The sequence below is a fragment of the Lissotriton vulgaris genome, chromosome 5, assembly GCF_964263255.1.
Source record: "Lissotriton vulgaris chromosome 5, aLisVul1.2, whole genome shotgun sequence".
NCBI lineage: Eukaryota > Metazoa > Chordata > Amphibia > Caudata > Salamandridae > Lissotriton > Lissotriton vulgaris.
In genome coordinates, this window is record NC_141693.1 from 357,112,328 (window position 1) to 357,131,512 (window position 19,185).

General features: G+C 43.6%; 1 protein-coding gene across 4 annotated transcripts in view; it reads left to right on the forward strand.

The window, feature by feature from the left end:
- Positions 1 to 19,185, forward strand: part of LOC147710895 (alkaline phosphatase, tissue-nonspecific isozyme-like) — a 380,338-nt gene that overhangs the window by 275,607 nt on the left and 85,546 nt on the right. The gene's annotated exons all lie outside the window — the stretch shown is intronic.

Below are 19,185 nucleotides of genomic sequence, written 5' to 3' on the forward strand. Positions count from 1 at the left end.
GCACATGGTGCGGTCGCAAACTAGTTTGTGCAGCGGGCGGAAACAGCCCGCTGCACAAGCTCCCATTGAGAAATGGGAGTTTGTTGAAATCCCTGCACCGTATGGTAGGCACCTCTTGGTGCCTGCCATACGGTGCAGGATTTTCAGGTGTGCGCCATGGGTTCCCCCCACTGCCACAAAGTAGGCCATGGAGGGATGGAAGCCCTTCTAGAGGCTACCAAAATCACTTAGCGACAGCCATTCAATGTCGGAAAGCCCGACATGGAAAGGCTGTCGGAAACCGACATCATAATCCAGACAACAGAAATGCTGTCTTGAAGGGACTATGGCTGGTTTCTGACTGGTCAGCTGGCTCCTTGAACACATTGGAACCCAGTCGGATTGACCAGCCAGTTTACACTCCAACCGCCGACATTGAAATTCGGACTGTAAACCTATGATGACGGTCGGTAAGCGTCGAACGAGTGGTCGGAGGCTTACTGACAGACACCATAATGAGGCCCTAAGTAATCTAGGATTCAAACCAGTGACATGCAGATTAAACTCAGTGCACTGCAGCAAGTTCACTAACAAACTAAGCTGTTTTATTTCAGTTGGAAGCTGACACTTATTAAAAGCACACCTCTTCACTGAATGACTTAATCCACAGAGCTAGGTTATAAGCTGCTGCTGCATCTGGCCGCCAAGACAGCTCAGTTTATTCACGTTCCTACTGTGGAAATCAGTAGGCAACCCCAAGGTCACATACACTAATCTCGATGAGGCCAACACAGCTTCCTATTTTTATTGGGTAGATAAAATGTGTGCCACTGTGGTTGGTAATAACAACAACACCTATTATTTACTTTGCTCAGTTAACAGCAAGGCTGTAGAACTACACACCACGTTAAAAAACACAAGAACAAATCATGGGTTGTGGTTTCATCTATATACACTGTGTGTGAAAACCGTCTAGTCATATTGTTATGGACTATGCACAAATCCTGATTTCACTGAGTGTAACTGAACAGTGAAATCTCGTAATTTGAATGCATTGTGCTATTTAATTGTTACATGTACTGCGTTAAGCATTTTATTGCTAGTATTATTTGATATGAACTAACAAATAATGCTTATATTAACTTCCAAATACACGGTGCTTACTGATTCTATCTATTCTCCCTATAAGAAGGCGCATATTATTTGGGATGGGGTAGGATTCTAGTCCACATGTTAGGACACACATTCAGTTTCAGAGGCCATGTCTATTATAAAGGCCATAGTTCTTGGGCCACACCCCTATTAAAACTAAGTATGGGCGGAAAATATGTTACGCTCGCGGATTTTGCGGATTTTCGGTAAATTCGCAATCCGCGAGATTCGCGAATTTCCCGCAAAATCCGCAAATCCGCGAGCAGCGGATTTTATGGCTTGCTCGCACTGTTCGCGTGAGTTCGCGGCTTCCCAGTTCAACTTCGCGCCCCGCGAATAAGCGCTAAATTGCAGAAATACGATCTTAGCAAAACTGAAACTACTTACCAGGTTCAAAAGTTCAAGCTCATCATTAGTAGCCATTTCCTGTAGTGCTTCCTGAGGGGCCCCTCCAGAGTTCAGTTGCCTACTTGCAACTATTATGTGACCCTGCTCTGACCCTCAGAATAGTTACACAAAGGTCCTGAATTACAGCTAAGGCAGACAAGCAGGAGCCAGGCTGGAAGTTCAAATCCAGTGACACATTAATCAGCCCCTAATTCATTATTGTCAGTTAGGGCAGGGCAGGTGTTGTAACTAATTTTGCAACAATGAAAGCACTTAGCAAGTGCAAAAGATCACTAATCAGGAAGCACTAAGGAAGCAGGTGCCAGCTAAAAAAATATTCTGTGACACATTAATCAGCCCCAAATTAATTCAGGTCACTTGAGGCAGGGAAGGTGTGCTTTGCTTTGCCACAATAATGTACACTGGACAACCAGAGGGTGCTGTGATGAAACAGAGGGTGGCATGGGTGGGCCAGAGGGTGGCATGAGTAGTCAGAGAGTGGCAGTGGTGACAGAGAGTGGCAGTGATGAAGAAGAGTGTCCCAAACAGGCTGGACACGTAGAAACAACAAGTTCGCAAAACTTGCGACCCGACAGGTAAGTTCGCGTTTGCGAAATTGTACAAAACCCTCGCGAACTGGCAGAAACCAGCGCGAACACAAAAAAAAAATCCGCAAATTCGTGAGAATTCGCGGATTTTGCGGATTGCGAGTTCGCAAATCCGCAAAATTCACGAACGCGAGATTCGCAAAATTCGCCCATGCTTAATTAAAACCCTCCAGCCTTATTCATCCCACATACAGCACTGCATATATTAATGCAGACCAACTCTTGTAGAGTGGAGTGCGATGCAGTGTGCGTGCGCATGACGTTTGGCGCGCATGACGTTTGTGCGTGCCCCCCTGTATGTGTAAGAGTGCTGTCGCGCGCATGTGAGTGCGTGTGTTCATGGACTTCTCTGCTGATCTGCGGCATGGTTGTGTGTGTGGGTGTGTAAGAGAGAGAGAGACACACACAGTGAGACAGAGGTAGTGTGTTATTGTGAGAGTGGTGCGTGTTTCTCGGCCTGTCCGTCTCCTCAGTTTCGATTCTGTTTTGGCAATGACTGTTTTCAAAAGATGCTGCAAGAACTGGTTGTAGTTTTCATGTGCGTTTTAACGAGGCTCCGTTATGTCTCAGAGCCCTGGAGTGATGCATAACGTGACTGATGTCATCCCTGACACTTACATTCCAAGAACAGTAGAAAAAACACAAGTCGATGACGAATCAGTGAGAAATGTGCCAAGGTAACAGGTACGGAGGGTTTATCGACATTTCAGATTTCTAAACTACAAAGCATCACCTCGATGTGTGGTCTTATTACAGTTTGCTTTTGCTTCATTCATCTGGTTGAACCACGCATGCGCCCTGAATCGGTTAATCTCTGAATTTTGTTGGGCCTAAGATATCAATGAACCCTGGAGATCAACTCTGATAGAACACTCATAAAACTGCCTCTTGTCCTGCAGAGTGCTAGTATTCCTTGAAGTCCTGCCAGTCAAGCCCTCATTATGAGTGGCCATCTTCTCCCGTGAGCATTAGCTTGAGTGGCTTGGTGAGAGGAAGGCCTGGCGGGCTATTGCGCTGGCCCAACCCAAGTATGCCAGTGTCCTCAGACCCTATCAGTCTGGCCCCTGAGACCTGGGTCTGATTGCTCCTAGTGGAAATGCTTCAGGGGCAAGGGCTTCAGGCAGGAGTACAAGAACCACCTGGCATAAAGCAACCTTGGCCTGACCAGCTCTAACCTCCTGCGCTCATCAGGGAGATAGTTTAGTCAGCGAGTCTCAGTGGAGCATGCCCAACTAAAAAAGATGGTGTGTCGAGCCAGGTTTGCAGGGCATTGGGAGGGAAGGAGTTTTGGCTGTTAAGGGTGTCAAAGGCAAGAGCGGCTATAGTCTGAAAAGTAGTTACCCAAGGAAGAGACGATGAGACACTACCAAACTCAACTCAGAGTCCCAGGACCCAACTAGGAATTGGAGATGCATGTATCGGTGGGATGGGGGGGGGGGCGAGGTCCTAAACACCCTCTTGAAGCTACGCCTCCTTACCCCCACCTGCATTCTTGACATTTTCCGCCCAATATGAAGAGGCTGATAATGTAAAATTATTTGTACCTGAGAAAGGGGAAATCCACCAGAAAAGGACCCCGCATTCCCAGGCCAGTGTGGTCAGTCCCCATTCAAGTGACATTTTGACGATTCTACCCCCGGTATCGCTGCTCAAAAATCCGGCAACTTTTCATGAGGATTTAAGAATATTGAACAACTGCCACTAACAATGGTGCCTCTTCAGTGGCAGAAATGATAGAACAGCCATAGTCAGATAGTTACAGAAAATAGGCCCAGCAAATTAAATAGGTAAAATAGTGGCCCGCATTTGCAAATCGGGGTAGTTTTAAACTTGTAAAGGCGTGCTGTATAGGTGTTTTGCCAGGTATTGCAGACTGCGTGTGTGTGTGTGCTTACTGCAACCAATGCTTGTGCTAATATTAGAGAAATGAAAAGTGAAAACCAGCCCACCAGACCATAAAACAGGCCCAAACAGCCACAAAACTACCATAGCATACACTTACCTGGTAGACAAGCCCACCGGCTACTGTCAGATTGCCCTATAAGCCAGTCTGACCCTGTAGGTGTCACCCCTTCAACACTCCCGCGCAGGTCAATTCTGGTTCCCCTTGTGCACCTGTCCAGTAAGATCAATTAAATACATTTTACAGCTGAATTGCATTTCTTTGGCAAAAGCATTATTCACTCAAGGTGACTGTACCTCTCTAAAGTATACATAGGTAACTTCCCAAAGTAGTGTAGTGGTCTGACCTTGCATCCCCTGAGGAACAGTTTGCCCCCTCTGGTACCAAAACCTGACTCCACCACTGTCCCTCTTCTTCCTCCTCAGAAACTTGTCACCTCAATTGTATTTGCCATGATTGTCAGCTGGGCCTTCTTTCCTAGTGCCTCAAAGGAAAAACAGACATATTCTTGTTATTAATCGAGTTTCTGGTTGGCAGAGGTTTGTACCCTGTCCAAGCAGGAACCACAATCCTAGTCAGGGTAAGTCAGAGACACACTTTAAATTAACCTGTGCTAACCCTCTGGCAGCTTGGCACAGAGCAGTCAGGCTTAACTTAAGAGGAAATGTGCAAAGTATTTGTGCACAAAACACACAGGTATAACACCACATAAAACACTCCACATCAGTTTAGAAAAATATAGAACATTTTTATAAACTAAACAAGACCAAAAGGACAAAAATCCTATCGGTAGAAGTCGGGATATGACATTTAAAAGATTAAATGCAAAAATAGCGTTAAGAAGCAAATACCACCCAACAAGTTAATTGGTCGCGCTGGACTGGGACAAAGTCAAGAGTTCAGGATGCCCTCGATGGAGTGCAGGCTGGCCACAGGACCCATGCAGAGCCCACTGAGCAAAATTACCTTAATCCATGTTGCAGCAAAAGATGTGTCGATGATCCCTATGCAGTTGGGGTGGATTTCTCCATGCAACTGCGGCGATGAATCGGTTCTATTGAGCGCAGTGCCAGTTCTGAGTGCGGCGGATCCAAAAGCATTGCACTAGGTTAAACCACACTGTATGGCGTTGCGTCTATCTTCTCCATGCAGTGGCAGAGATGAGTTGGTTCGGAAATGGTGGTCCTGGAGGAGATGCAGTGGTTCAGAGTGTGATGTGCCACTTCTGTCCCTGCAACAGTGGTGAGGTGTTGATCTCGCAAAAGGAGATGCGTCTGTTCCGATCTGTGCAAATACATCAGTGCAGTTCCTGCAACAGTGGTGAGCGTAGATTCTGATCTCGCAGTAGGAGATGTATCGGCTCCAATCGGCACAGGTTCTGGCAGATGCAGCACTTTTAACTCAATTGAAAGGGCCATGGACTTGTTCGACATCACTTGTCAGAGCAAGACTTACAGCAAGTAAAGTCCAAGTGCTGAGATGAAGATGAAAGCCACATATTTGATATACTGGAGACTTGAGAAACAGGAGGCAAGCCAACAAGCATTGGGAGAGAACTTAGGTTTGGCGATGTAGAGATGCAGGTCTAGTCCTTCCCACTCCCAGGTGAGAAGTAGCAGGCAGTAGGCCAACATTGCAAAGCAGTTCAGCAAAGTGACAGCCCTACCTGGCAGTACGTCACTCCTTCTTCCTTGTAGAATTTCCTCAGTTCCAAATGGTTACAGCAAGAAAATGCCAACTCTCTAAAAGTAAACACAAGGAGATGATGGATGAAGCACAGAAACTTTTCTGATAGTCGACCCCAGGCACAGATCTGGGTTGAATCCATCATCGTTCTTTAGCTCAGATTGCCACCCCACTTCAGACCTAGTCATATGCATACCAGTCTTGACCCTGTTCCTCATGGGAACAGTCCAGCCCGAACTGCCAAGCCAGGTCTTCCCGGACCAGAAACAAGCCTCCTGGCACCGGTTTCGGGGTAACACCCCTCATCAGCCAGGCTAGCTTGAATCCAGTGGAAAAGTGAGCATGGGACCAACGTCTGGACATACCCGCCAACTTAGGGCGAACAAAGCTAACACAAGATGATAGGCGGAGCATGGAAACCTTTCAGACACTCACCCCAATCAGAGATGTGGGTTGAATCCATCATCGTTCTTTAGCCCACTTTGCCACCCCAGTTCAGACCTATTCATATACAAATCAGTCTTGACCCTGTTCCTCCTGGGAACAGTCCAGCCCGACTTGCCAAGCAACGTCTTCCCTAGACTGGAAACAAGCATCCAGGACCGGTTTTGGAGTAACAAGCCTCATCAGCCAGACTGACTTGCATATGGCTGGTTATGAACTGGAATGGCATGGGGAGCAAAAAACACAATGGATTTCGGCCCAGATCTCTGTACTGGGGTGAATGTATGACATTTTTCAGCATTCTGTCCATTAATTGTTCTTTTTACATCTTTCTAAAAGTGGCATTTTCAAAAATACAATTTAAAAACCAACTTCACCAAAAGTAGTGTTTTTAAATTATGAATCCAGAGAGACCAAATTTGGTTGTCCCATCTTTCCCCATTTGGAAATTCAATGTATAAATTATAAGGCCATTCCAATGTTATCCTACGGGAGATAGGCCTTGCAGTTGTGAAAAATGAATGTAAGAGTATTTCACTACTGGGACATGTCAAACTTAAAAGGACATGTCCTACGTTTTAAATACACTGCACCCTGCCCATCGGCTGTCGAGCACTTACCTTAGTGGTGAATTATATGTAATAAAAGGGAAGGTTTGGGCCTGGCAAGAGGGTTAATTTGCTAGGTCAAAACTGCACACACAGGCTCTGCAATGGAATGCCTTAGACATATTCAAAGGGCTACTTAAGTGGGTGGCACAATCAGTCCTAGTCCTGAAGGCCCATTGTTAGCATTTAATTTACAGGCCCTGGACACATGTAGTGGATATTACTAGGGGGCTTCTAAGTAAATAAAAAAAGTCAATTGTGGATAAGCCAACGTTACCATGTTTCAAGTGTAGAACATAATCACTTTAACTCTGGTCATTAGTGAAAAAGTGCACAGAGTCCTAAACTGGGGCGTAACACAGGCCCACACAGCCCCTGCGGTGCGGGGGGGGGGCCTCTAGCTCAAAGGGGCCCCCTCGGCACTGCACTCTGGTCGAAGAGCTCCTGATTGATCCCGGAGGGGGCCCCTCTAAGTACCGTGCAGGGAGGCCCCTTCACTTTTCGTTACGCCAGTGTTCCTAAAGCTATCAAAAACCAGGTCAGAAAATGTGGAGGAGGAAGGCAACCAGTTAGGGGTAACCCTGCAGATAGGGCCATTTACAGCACAACCCTATCCAGCCTGAAACCCGGGTAATCTAATCAGTACCTTGATGGACTTCCCTGCTTAGGGAGATAGAACATGGACAATGGCCCACTACTGGAGGGTCACCTGCCAGTTCTATGTCCCTCTGAACCCAGTTAGATGCCTCTGTCTATACGCTCTGGGCCTATTGAATTGACCCATTGGGAACCCTTCTCCTCACCTGTGGACCCCGAATGTGCAGCATCTAACTTTAATTTGCTCACAGGTGCATCCCAGTGGTCAGACAGTACCAACATGGCCACCAAGGTGAGGTGGAGCATTCCACTCCTTAGGTCTGACTTCTGTCCCCAATCCGAAGAAAACTCAGACCCCAAGGACAACAACCAACAGAGGCAACTGCCAGCTTTCAATGTTAGGATCCAGACCACATGCCATCCAGAGCTCTCTGACCTCTGAGGTTTCTCAGAGTGGGGGGCAGTAGCCCCAGGTGATCTACATTATTTTTACACTCTCCTTACCTCCAGTTCAGAGGTGGCACCCTGCAATTGGCCCTTCAACCCAGGGTCTATACCCTTAGGCTGAACATGTGCCTGCAAGCAAGGATTTCCAGAGGAGTACAATTACCCCTCCAAGGGAAACACATTCTGCATGTGTTGTGCAAGAGTCTGCCTGGCGCAGGTCCCTGGCTCTCTGTCCCTGTGACAGTGCAAGGAGCCCCTGAGGTCAGAAGTGGCCTCACCTGGATCAGTCCTGGGGTGCTCTGATCTCAAAGCTGGCAACCCCTGAACCACTGGTCCTCCCAATGTAAACTGTTTCCAACTCCTGCCCCTACCTCTGTACCCTCTGTGAAGTAGTACTCCCAGTAGACAAAGCTGGCAGGACGCTTGTGTCAGTCGCCCCATTCAGCTCTGCTGACACTGGGAAGCTCTCAACAGTGGTTGGTCACTCGGTACAGAACTGGTCCCCCAACTTGTAGCCCCGTTGGGAACAACCCAATCTCTGTGGCTGGGAATATGTCTTGCCCACCTCTCCTCCTAATCTTAGAAGCAAAATAGGACCTGTTGGACCTGGCCCTTTTTGCAGGTTTATCCCCAAACATTTTTCCTTCCTGCGGCTATATTTCTGACCTTCTTTTTGTTGGCTTTAGGACTCCCAATGAATGCTTGGTTTACACCTATTTGCCTATTTAGTTTACATACAAGTCCCATGTAAAGTGGTATACCCTGTTTACAGGGCCTGTACATTAAATGCTACTAGTGATCATGCAGCAATCCTTGTGTCACCCACAGAAGTAGCCTTTCAAACCTGACTCAGGCTTGCCACTGCAGGGCCTGTGTACGCAGTCTACTTCTTCGCCAAGTCTTAAGCACCCCTTTTATTACACATAGGTCACCCCTAGGGTAGACCCTAGGTGACCTATGGGCAGCGTGCTTTGTAAGTAAAAAGTAGAACATGTGCCTTTATGTGTGGCATATCCTGGTAGCAACAAACAGCCTATTTCGTTTTTCACTGCTGTGAGTCCTGCTCCTCTCACAGGCTAGCATTGGGAATTCCCATATAAACTTTTAAGTGGTAATTCCTGATCAGAAAGCAGTGACGTTTGCCATGTTAAGTATGTTAAGATTAGTGGTTATAAATCCTACTTACTGGTGTAGTTGAATTTTTCATTACTATTTTAGAAATGCCACTTTTAGAAAGTGGTACAAAAGGGGGTGGTGATGGAAGGAGCATCTGAACCAATCAAACACTCACACCCAGTCAACAGATCTGGGTTTAATCCATCACCGTTCTTTAGCCCACTCTGCCACCCCAGTTCAGACATGGCCATATGCAAATCAGTCTGACCCTGTGCCTCATGGGAACAGTCCAGCCCAAACTGCCAAGCCATGCCTTCCCTGGACCGGAAACAAGCTTCCTAGGATTGGTTTCTGGCATTTCAGCCGTCTTCAGCCAGGCTTGCTTGAATCCAGTGGCAAAGTGAGCAAGGGACTCACGTCTGAACATACCCTGCCAACTTATGGCGAACAAAGCGGTACACCACCCCCTTTTGTACCACTTTTAGAAAGTGGGCATTTCTCTATTTTATGACTCTTTGTGCTTTGCAGCCTGACTCCTATACATCTCTGGGCTGCATGACAGTTACACTTGGTGCATATTTTCCAAACAGCCACATCACAGAAAGGGCTGGGTGTGACAGGGGATACATCTGCATTCATCTGCACACTGATAGTCATCCTGGGCTGGGAGAGGTAGAGGTGATTCACACTTTACATCTGTATAGGTTGTGTTCTGCCCTCACTCAAAGGGCTGATTTACCCCCTACTGATCATCTGGAGCCAACAATGTCTTGAAAGGGATTGTTCGCACTTCTAAGGGCTCCTTATGAAGTCACCCCTTTATCAAAGGCATTTTTGAGTATGAGTACTGGGGCTCTGACCCCTTAATTTTTGATACTGTGTGGTGCTTGTAATCAGATGCTGGTGGCTCTGCAATCTGCAAATTGCCAAAAGACTTCTGTGCTACCAAGAGGAACCGTCATTTGGACTACTTGCTTTGCCATGCTGGGCTGCTAGAGGGACTGCCTCTCTGCAACTGGACTTTTGTGCTAGCCTGCCTGGTGCTCTCTTTGTGCCCTGGGCACAGGTAGTGCTATTACTAGGGACATGATGTGTGCCAGGTGGGGCACAAGAAACACTGGGGCGCAGAACTGGGATAGACTCAATTAAATGACAGGAATCCAGAACATGTGACTGACCCTGCCACAGGCCAACAAACACCGCCTGTAGGGAAAATGCTAAACTTTCTGACAAGCTGCTTTATCTCTGTCTGCTAGGTGTGCAGACTTCCGGGTACTCGATCCAGCACCAATCAAGGCTGTCTTCAGCACCGAATACTTTAAAACAGCCTATGATTATAGCACCAGATTAAATCTACTGTATGCACAGTGTATGTTGGGGATTATTTGTAGCGCACATATTTACCAATATTGGCTTCTTGGCGCTAGAATTCATGATAAATGTTATCCAAAGTTAAAGCACAACGTCATAGTCAGTAATAAATAATACAGCACCTACACACGCTAGTGATTCGCCAAGGGGTGCTCCCTTTACTAGAATTCCCCGGGCATTGCAAAATTTTACACACATTCAATTCATTTATACTAAAAAAAATATATAGGCCCAAATGTTAGCTATATTTTTTAAAAGAAACCTAGAGTCCCTCCACGTGTAGTCAATGTCAAACTGACAAAGTGCACATGTTTAGGGATACAATAATGGCCAGCTCCCTTATGCGGAAGCCCTACAACGTAAATGTGTGGCACATGTGGCGCCCGCAGCGGCGGCACATCACAGGTCCAGGGATGCTGAGTCTTACACAGTGGTGAAAGTGGGGGAAAAAAGTAGGAGCACAGTGGGTGGAGAATCAGAGGGCGGGAATAACCCAAGGATTGGATCTGTGGGTGGAGCCTGAGGTGTGGCCAAAATACGCAGACATCCCTATTTTTAGTATTTGTTTGGCATTTCACTGCCCAGTTTAATCAACCAATGGATACACATGATTATTTAAGGTTATAATGAGTTATTGACATTAAAATATATTCACAAAGTGGGATATGCTTCTAATCACAGAATGTTCCAAATACGATAAAATGTGGAAACACAAGCCAATTGTCTCCAAGCCATGGGGTTTCTGTCATCAGCACTTCTCCCTTTTTCCACAACAGCAGTTCAAACATGAATGGCAAAATATCCTAGTTTACAAATGTTTTCTCTAAAATTATGGCTCTGCCATAGTTGCCTCATAATGCAAGATCTGCTGCATGATCTGACCATTTAAACTAATAAATTGTTTGTAGCTCAAACATATCAAAAGTTAATGAAAAATGTGACTTGTGTTGCTGTGGAGAGGATGGCCTATTGCAAAGGTTGACTGGTCACCTTTCTCACGGCTGCGTTTGTATGTTACACTGGTACTAATAAGGCAAAATCTTTCCAGAGACTGTTAGCATGTGTACACACGTCAAAATAATAAAATATCAGAAAATATACTTCATTACGCTGCAGCCTTATTTTTAATGCATAATTTAGTCAACACTACGGCATCATTTTGTCATCCTTTGCTGCATAATTAATTCCAGTGGCCCCACAGCAGGCAGCACATGTTAAAAGTGATTGTAAATGAAGCAGGGAGACTGTGAAGTTTGTGAACTTAGTTTGGTGTGTATGCAAATCCTGCATTGTCAATCCCTGGTGAGTTGCAGCTACTACTGCTGTAACAAGGCCAATGGAGGTACCTATAGGTGAGGCAGACTGGCCTCAAGGGCAGGGCCAGCCATAGCACTTGATGGTGTCCTGTGCATTCATGTTTGTTAGTGCCCCCCCCCCCCAATGACCACCTCTAACTAACCCCCCCAAGTCTCCATAACCACTTTCTCTCAGGTGCATTTAATTTGATTTACAGCGCCACTCATACCATTGTAGGGTGTCAGAGCACTTTACATCACACACATTACACAGAGACAATCAATATGTGTGTAAATCACTGTATAGAAAATGTTACATAAGACTAAGAACTACAAGGTGTAGGAGTCACATGACAACCATACTAGTAGCCTGTATAGTTTTATAGTGATTGGTCTGGAGAAACACAATACCCGGAATTTAAAACATAATACCATGGTTGGGGGTTCTCCTTAATTATCAGAATTAATTTCTGTCCAAAAGAACACTTTTTGGGACATTAGGATAATCAAAGACTTTATACCTTGCAGTTTGTATGCAGCTCTTAGATGACAGTTAATAGCTCACTGTTCTAAGTTAGGATTTTAACTTATAAACTGCAAGTAACAAAAGGATCTCTCTGACAAAAGCAGTACCCACTAACCCAGTGGTTCCCAAACTTTTGACTCCTGAGGACCCCCATTGAGTCACGACTGGAATCCAGGGACCCCTAAGCAATTTGTATGAGCTAAATTTCAAATATTAAAACAGTAATTTAAAAAAAACCCACGTATGCACACAAAACAAATACTCAAAGTACTAAGGATATTGGGGCCAGATGTACGACCATTTCATTTAGCGCCTCGCAATTGGGGACACATTGAGAGTCGCTAAATGAAATGTACAACAGTGTGTTTAACACTATTTGGGATTCCCAAGGGGGTCGCAAATTGCGAGGCTCATTAATATTAATGAGCCTCTCACAATTTGCGAGCCCATTGGGAATGCCAGCCCTCCCAGGGATGGTGGCCTGCTGGGCTCAGCAGACCACCATGTCTGGGACTGCTTTTAAATAAAGCAGTTGTAAAAAAAAATGCAGCCCGTTCCATGCATTTAAAAAAATGAAAATGAAACGTTTTTGTTTCATTTTTTAAGGGCAAGCAGTGGTCACGGAGACCACTGCCTGACCTTAAAAATAATTTTGCATGCATTTGCAAAGGGGAAGGGGTCCCCTGGGGACCCCTTCCCATTTGCGAATGCATTACCATCTACTTGAAGTAGGTGGTAATTACGAGTGTTTTGCTACCGCAATTGCAGTCGCAAAACATTTGCACATGGTTTTGAGACTCGCTATTTGGAAGGGAATGCCCCTTCCAAATAGCAAGTTGCAAAACCTATTTAGCGAGTCCCAAAAAAATTGTGACTCGCAAAATAGGCTATGTACATGGCCCAATAGGTTTTTGCATGCGCAAACGGGTTCTCAAACCCGTTTGCGCATATAAAAACATACATCTAGCCCTTAGTATTTTATATTGAAGGAATAGCCCCTCTGTCACATGTATTTAATTTGTTTTATAGCATCTCTCATACCATTGTAGAATGTCAGAGCACTTTACATAACAGACAATGAATCATACATGTAAAGCAGTGTATAGAAAATGTTACATAAGGTAAAGGGGACTACCAGATGTAGTATTCACATGTCATTCATACTGGTAGGCATTTTTAAAGAGTGCTTGTTCTGGAAAAGCACAAACTCAGGATTCAGAACATAACACACTGGCTAGCACTGACTTTAACATTTCCACCCAAATAAAACTTTTTAGCAGCATCAGGATAATGAATGACTCGGAAAAAACATAAGTTACTAACTGGTACCATGCAGTTTGCAAGCAGCTCTTTGATGACAGTTTATAGGTCCCTCTGCTTGAATAGGATTGTCACTTATGAAGTGCACAGTAACGAAAGAATCTCTGTGACAAAAGCAGTAACCACGGACCAATGCACATAAAATACTGCTTTTTAAAATGCATGTTACACGCAGTAGGCACATTAACCCTCTCTGCTACATTAGTTAAGTCAAAGCTGCCACTGAACAAAACTCTCATCTCTCTCCAGCAGGTACATTAATCACTGGCATTATCTTGACCCTTTTATTGTTGCTCGAAAGCTGATAATTATACAAGAAACTTTGCTGTGCTTTTAAAACTGCTGCCTACGGACCCTCTGGGAATGTGTCACGGACCCCTAGGGGTCAGCGGACCCCAATTTAGGAAACACTGCTCTAACCTATTTACATTATGTGCACTTTGTGATCTGCATGGCACATGTTCTTTGCAGCCGGTACATTAACCCTCTGAGCTACCTTCCCATGAGTCAAAACTTCCACTGGACAAAATTCTGATCTCTTTCTGGGAAGAACATTAATCACCAGAGTCATCATGACATTTTTATTGTTGCCGAAAATTGCTGTAGGTCAGGAAGGAGGCAGCAAGCGTTTTTAAAACCATAATATACTTGCAAACATGATGCCAACACCGAAAGTCAGCACCCGGTGCAGTCACACTGGTTGTACTGCCCTAGAGCTGGCCCTTCTCAAGGGTTCTGTGACATCAATGACACTATTGTTCTAGGGCGTGCTGCTTCAAAGTTCTGCTCGCAAGACTGGAGGTGAAGTTCAGTATGGATAGTGGTGGACAAGCCTTGAAGGTTAATCTACACTTGTCATGCTAGGGTCCACCTGTTGGTGCGAAGACACCAGGGCTTCTAAGGTGTTGCGAAGCCTTCTAAGGTCTAGCATGGGATTGTGCTCTCTCAGGAGAGTGGTCTGGTGGACTGGTTATTAAGGCTGAACCTGGTTCTCAGTTCCAAATTCAGCAGCTCTGACCATAGTGCCACATCCTCTCCCCCACTGAACACCGTACTGCCCCACTGAGAAAAACTCCCACTGTCTTCAACTACAACCCATTTGTTGCCCGCTATAAACATCTGGATGCGGCTCAATTTAAATTACGCACTAGACAAGAGCAATATGCGGCCTACAAAAAAAAGAAGTAACGACATCCTGGAAAAAGCAAACACTTATACGTAATGCAACATTAAGCGTACCATGGGAAATGTAAGCAGGAACAACATGGTTACCTTCATGCTTTTACACTCACAATTCAGAAATCAGTGGGTGCTTTTGCCTGAAAAGTTAAGGACACGACTACAGGGCCCTGAATGGACCCATTTCAATGGCCATTGCTTATATCTTTACGAAACATAAGCAGTATGGTAAAAAGACCACATCCCTGGACGCAGAGCCACAGCACACATTTTGTTTTCCGATCCACACATTGCAGTACCTCCAGGATTGGTGCACTAGTTCCAAGTCCAGGTAAAACAACAGACAAGAAAACAAAAATAGCGCTTTACTGGCAAACTCTGTAAAAGTGGCGCTAATGTGTTTCAGTGTGAATAAAATCAGTTTGGGCAGTTTGCTACCACTCTGTCTTACTTTATTTAGTTATTTATCTATTTTTAGCCTTTTATTCCCAATGCTGCACTTTGGAATTAAAATGCCAGAAAAATACGACATTTCCTGCAAAAGCGTATTTCTTTTTAGGATCCATTTCACAGGGAAGCAAATAAAAGAAAGGAGAGGAAAGAGAGTGAGAACCCCGTCTTGAAGTCACGGTTTTCATGGGCATCCGCAGGGTGGGCAAGGAGGGGTGCTCCTAGGGGGGGCAAGCCCCCCCACAGCAGACGCCCATGGCTGCTACTGCTAAATATGCAAATTATGGATAAGCCAATGTTACCATATTTAAAGTACAGGGCACAAGCACTTTAGTGTCAAGAAAAATTCCCTTTTGGGTACACTTTAAAATCACAAAGCTAATAGCTGTCACATCACATTCATCCCGGAGCAATAAAGAAAGGTTAATTAAAACAAAGACAATGTATTCAATACAGTACAATGCATTCACCTACACAGCGTATGTCCTGACAAGACTTTCATCTGTATATTGGAGATCGCAGGCATCTCAACTTGGGAGTATAAAGTTACCCGAGGCGCTGTGTAGCTGAAAACGGATCCACCCAATCTTACCCCTTGCGAAAATATGCATGCACAAATAAAACGGATTTTAACTGGTGTGTGACAAGCCTGGCGACAACGTGAAGAAGAGGTTGCGTTTTATTCAATGATAATCACCGTTGTGATATCGTCTTAATGAAATAGTAACCTGAACGAAGATATTATATTTTTCATGTGGGAACCAATTACCATATCCTGAAGAAGGTGTTGGCTTCTAAAATACATTATGCCCACCGAAACGCGTTGATGCCCTTTTCATTGAGCTCAAGTACTTTAGACTTCAGTGTCAGTCACTCTGAAATAAGGAAGAAACAATTTGAGATCAGAGTGTAATTCTGATTATAGTCAAGGTACTTACCTCATGTGAATAGGATACATTTTTTCCTAACGCCTTGCTTCCCACTTGTAAGATGTTGATGATCTATGTAATGATTTTTTAATGTTATTTTTTTATCTGTGACCGTTACACGAACATGAATAGTCTCTTTTAATGAATTGTACTGTATTGAATAAATTGTCTTTGTTTTAATTAACCTTTCTTTATTGCTCCTGGATGATTGTGATGTGACAGCTATTAGCTTTGTGATTTTAAAGTGTACCCAAAAGGGATTTTTTCTTGACATTTGTCATTTGGTACCCTACCCTTTTGGTTGCTGGGGTCCCTCTCTTTTATTAGACACAAGCACTTTAGCACTGGTTAGCAGTGAAAAGGTGCACAAAGTCCTGAAGCCAACAAATTCAAGTTCAGAAAAAGAGGAGGAGGAAGGCACAAGTTTGGGATAACCCTGCAGAAAGGGCCATTTCCAATACTTGTTTATAAAATAAAGCAAACACACAGCCTAACACCATATTCCTAAAAATGCTTTGGTCCTTCAATTCTGTTCCAACAATCACCTCAAGGTTTACTCATGGTGGCAAGATTTGTAAAATCACATATTTAGTAGTTATTTTCTGTTTGTGAATGAATTCTTTACTAGTTTAGTCTGTACCATTGTCTCGTCAATTTTGTTAGCAAAGAAGAATGCAATTGTAAATATTAAAAGCTAGAAATGTTCCAAATAGTTTCTTTCTCAGTTAAAAATGTATTGTTGTCAAGATCTTAAATTCTTAAAATGCATATTGTCTAATGGAGTCGTCACTGATTGATATTTTCATATAACTAAAACGTCTAACTAAAGTTGGTCTCAGATTCCCAAGCTGGATCAATTCATTATTTGTTCAGTTGACTGATTTACTTAATTGAAAGCAATACATTCCATTAATCTTAGCAATGATCCAGACTCCAAAACATTTTACCTTGGATATGATCAATCAATAAAGTTGCTGGAGTACCATTCCTTTACACCCTATAACTAAAATCTCAGTCGTACCTTTATTTAGCAACCAGATATTGTTAAAAATTCTTTAATCATTAAAATTGCTCATATGTCATGTCAGATCTGACTGAGTATACAATAATCGATTTGCTTTCTATATATGCATGGGACGCCTCCATTAGTTTATTTATGGTCTTTACATATTAGCATTATTGTTCATTTTTACTGCTAACTGTTGTATTGGGACCATGGGGCGGCCCTGTCTTGTCTCCTATGCAACATAAAAAGCCATGGCGGCTCCTCTGCAGGCTTCAAAAGTTTTTCTGATCGTCCACAGTTTTTTATACAACCGCTATACAACCTTTTTTTTGTTTTGCAAACATGAATTCCTACAGCGGGAATTTGTTTTGTAAATCAAATCATTTATATTTTTTCCTGAACTTTTTCCTGAATGGTGAATAAGGTTACAACCTCCTCCGAATATAAGGAGCAATACAATTGACAAGGGGGTTGATAAAGTGTTGTTATATCTTTTTAATTGTCCAAATTTGTACCATAAAATCCTGATATTTTATATTTCATTCTCCTTTTCATATTAACTAGTCCCGAGAATTACATTCTTATTTTACCACATACGCAATCACCAGCAGAAAAAAGCACTACCCAAATAAGATATCCAACTAGCCAGCATGTGGAATGGTTACGTCCATTAGGAACACTAACCTTTCATTGCATTTGCACAACCGCATCTTGTCAGCCCTATTTCCACAGATTAGTTGTCAAGGGAGGTCTTATATGCATCCAGATGTTACCTCAAATCCAAAGGTAACCACATGCTCGGCACTTTCAACTTGCCAAAAGGTACCTCAAAGGCATTCCTAAGAAACATTCCATTGGCTTGCTGCATGGTGTTCTATGCAGACATTCACTAAACACTGTTGCGTGGCCATGCACACCAAGCAGGGGACATAGGTTCGACAAACTGTCCTAAAAACTCTGTTCTAGACATCTATCACTTCTACTTGCAAACCACCACATTAGTGATGCGGGTACTGCTTTTCAGCCTATGCACAGCATGTGATCTACAGCAACACATGCCATTATCTTAACATGTTTCTTACCTGTAACGCTTAGTTTACAGCTTGTAGTGCTTTAGCTTGACATGTGCCCTTCCCATCTCCGGGATGAGAGCATGGTATAACACAGTTGGACACCTTTAAATGCAGATTCAGTTCACTGTTTGGAATTCTTTCTTTTAGCATACAGACACTATACCACTTGCTTAAGCATAAATGCCCTAAACCTTAGGGTAAAAAACAAACACTGTCTGAGGTGGGTCTGTGTTCTGGTGCATGCTAGCTTTAAGAGAGAGATACCATGAGCCACAACAGAAACACCTTCTCTGGGGAAAAACAGCTTGTAATGTTCAGAACTCCACACTAGATGGCAGAAGTGTGCACAACATCCAAATATGCAACTCTACAAGCTGCAAACCCAGTATTGCAGGTAAATAATGTATTCCATATATGTATACATGTATGTGTAGTGTATATAATGGGTAGTTAAAGTAGAGTCCAATACTGAATTGATAGGAACTCGTTACAGTGTAATACATTGAGGACCATTGTAAATGTTGACAGTTTCCTGTTTTACATTCGGTGTTCATTTTGATGCAATTTGCACGAAGATTGTTTTTTCTAATATGAAAATATATTTTTTAAATAATTACTTAACTTCTGGTTGACACTGGTTGAATACAGTTCTTCAATGCTAAGAAGATCTTAGTTAATCTGTAGGAATGAGAAATATTTGAAGCTGGTGCCCTCAAGGTACAGTTAACAAAGGGTTCAGATTGCTATTAAAATGTTCATGTTTTGATTGATTTTCATGAAGATGATGCTGTTTAAACAAACTGGTAAAGAGTAGTTGTGTACTTTGTGGAGGTCGTAATCTAACCCTGCTTTGGGAATGATTATAGGTGGGAAGAAAGGAAACGGAGATTGTGACTCTCATTGGCTGAAATCCATCATGGGGAGGATGCAACACCTTTAAATTATAGAAAATACACCAGCACGTGAAAAAGTTATTTTATAATCACTGATTTTAATATCTGTACATTATGAAAAATAGACAGTATGACAAAATCCTCTTGAAAAAAGTTGTTTTAAAATCACTTCTCTTTAGGCAATAAAGTCAGTCATATAAATATGTAGCTTAGAGG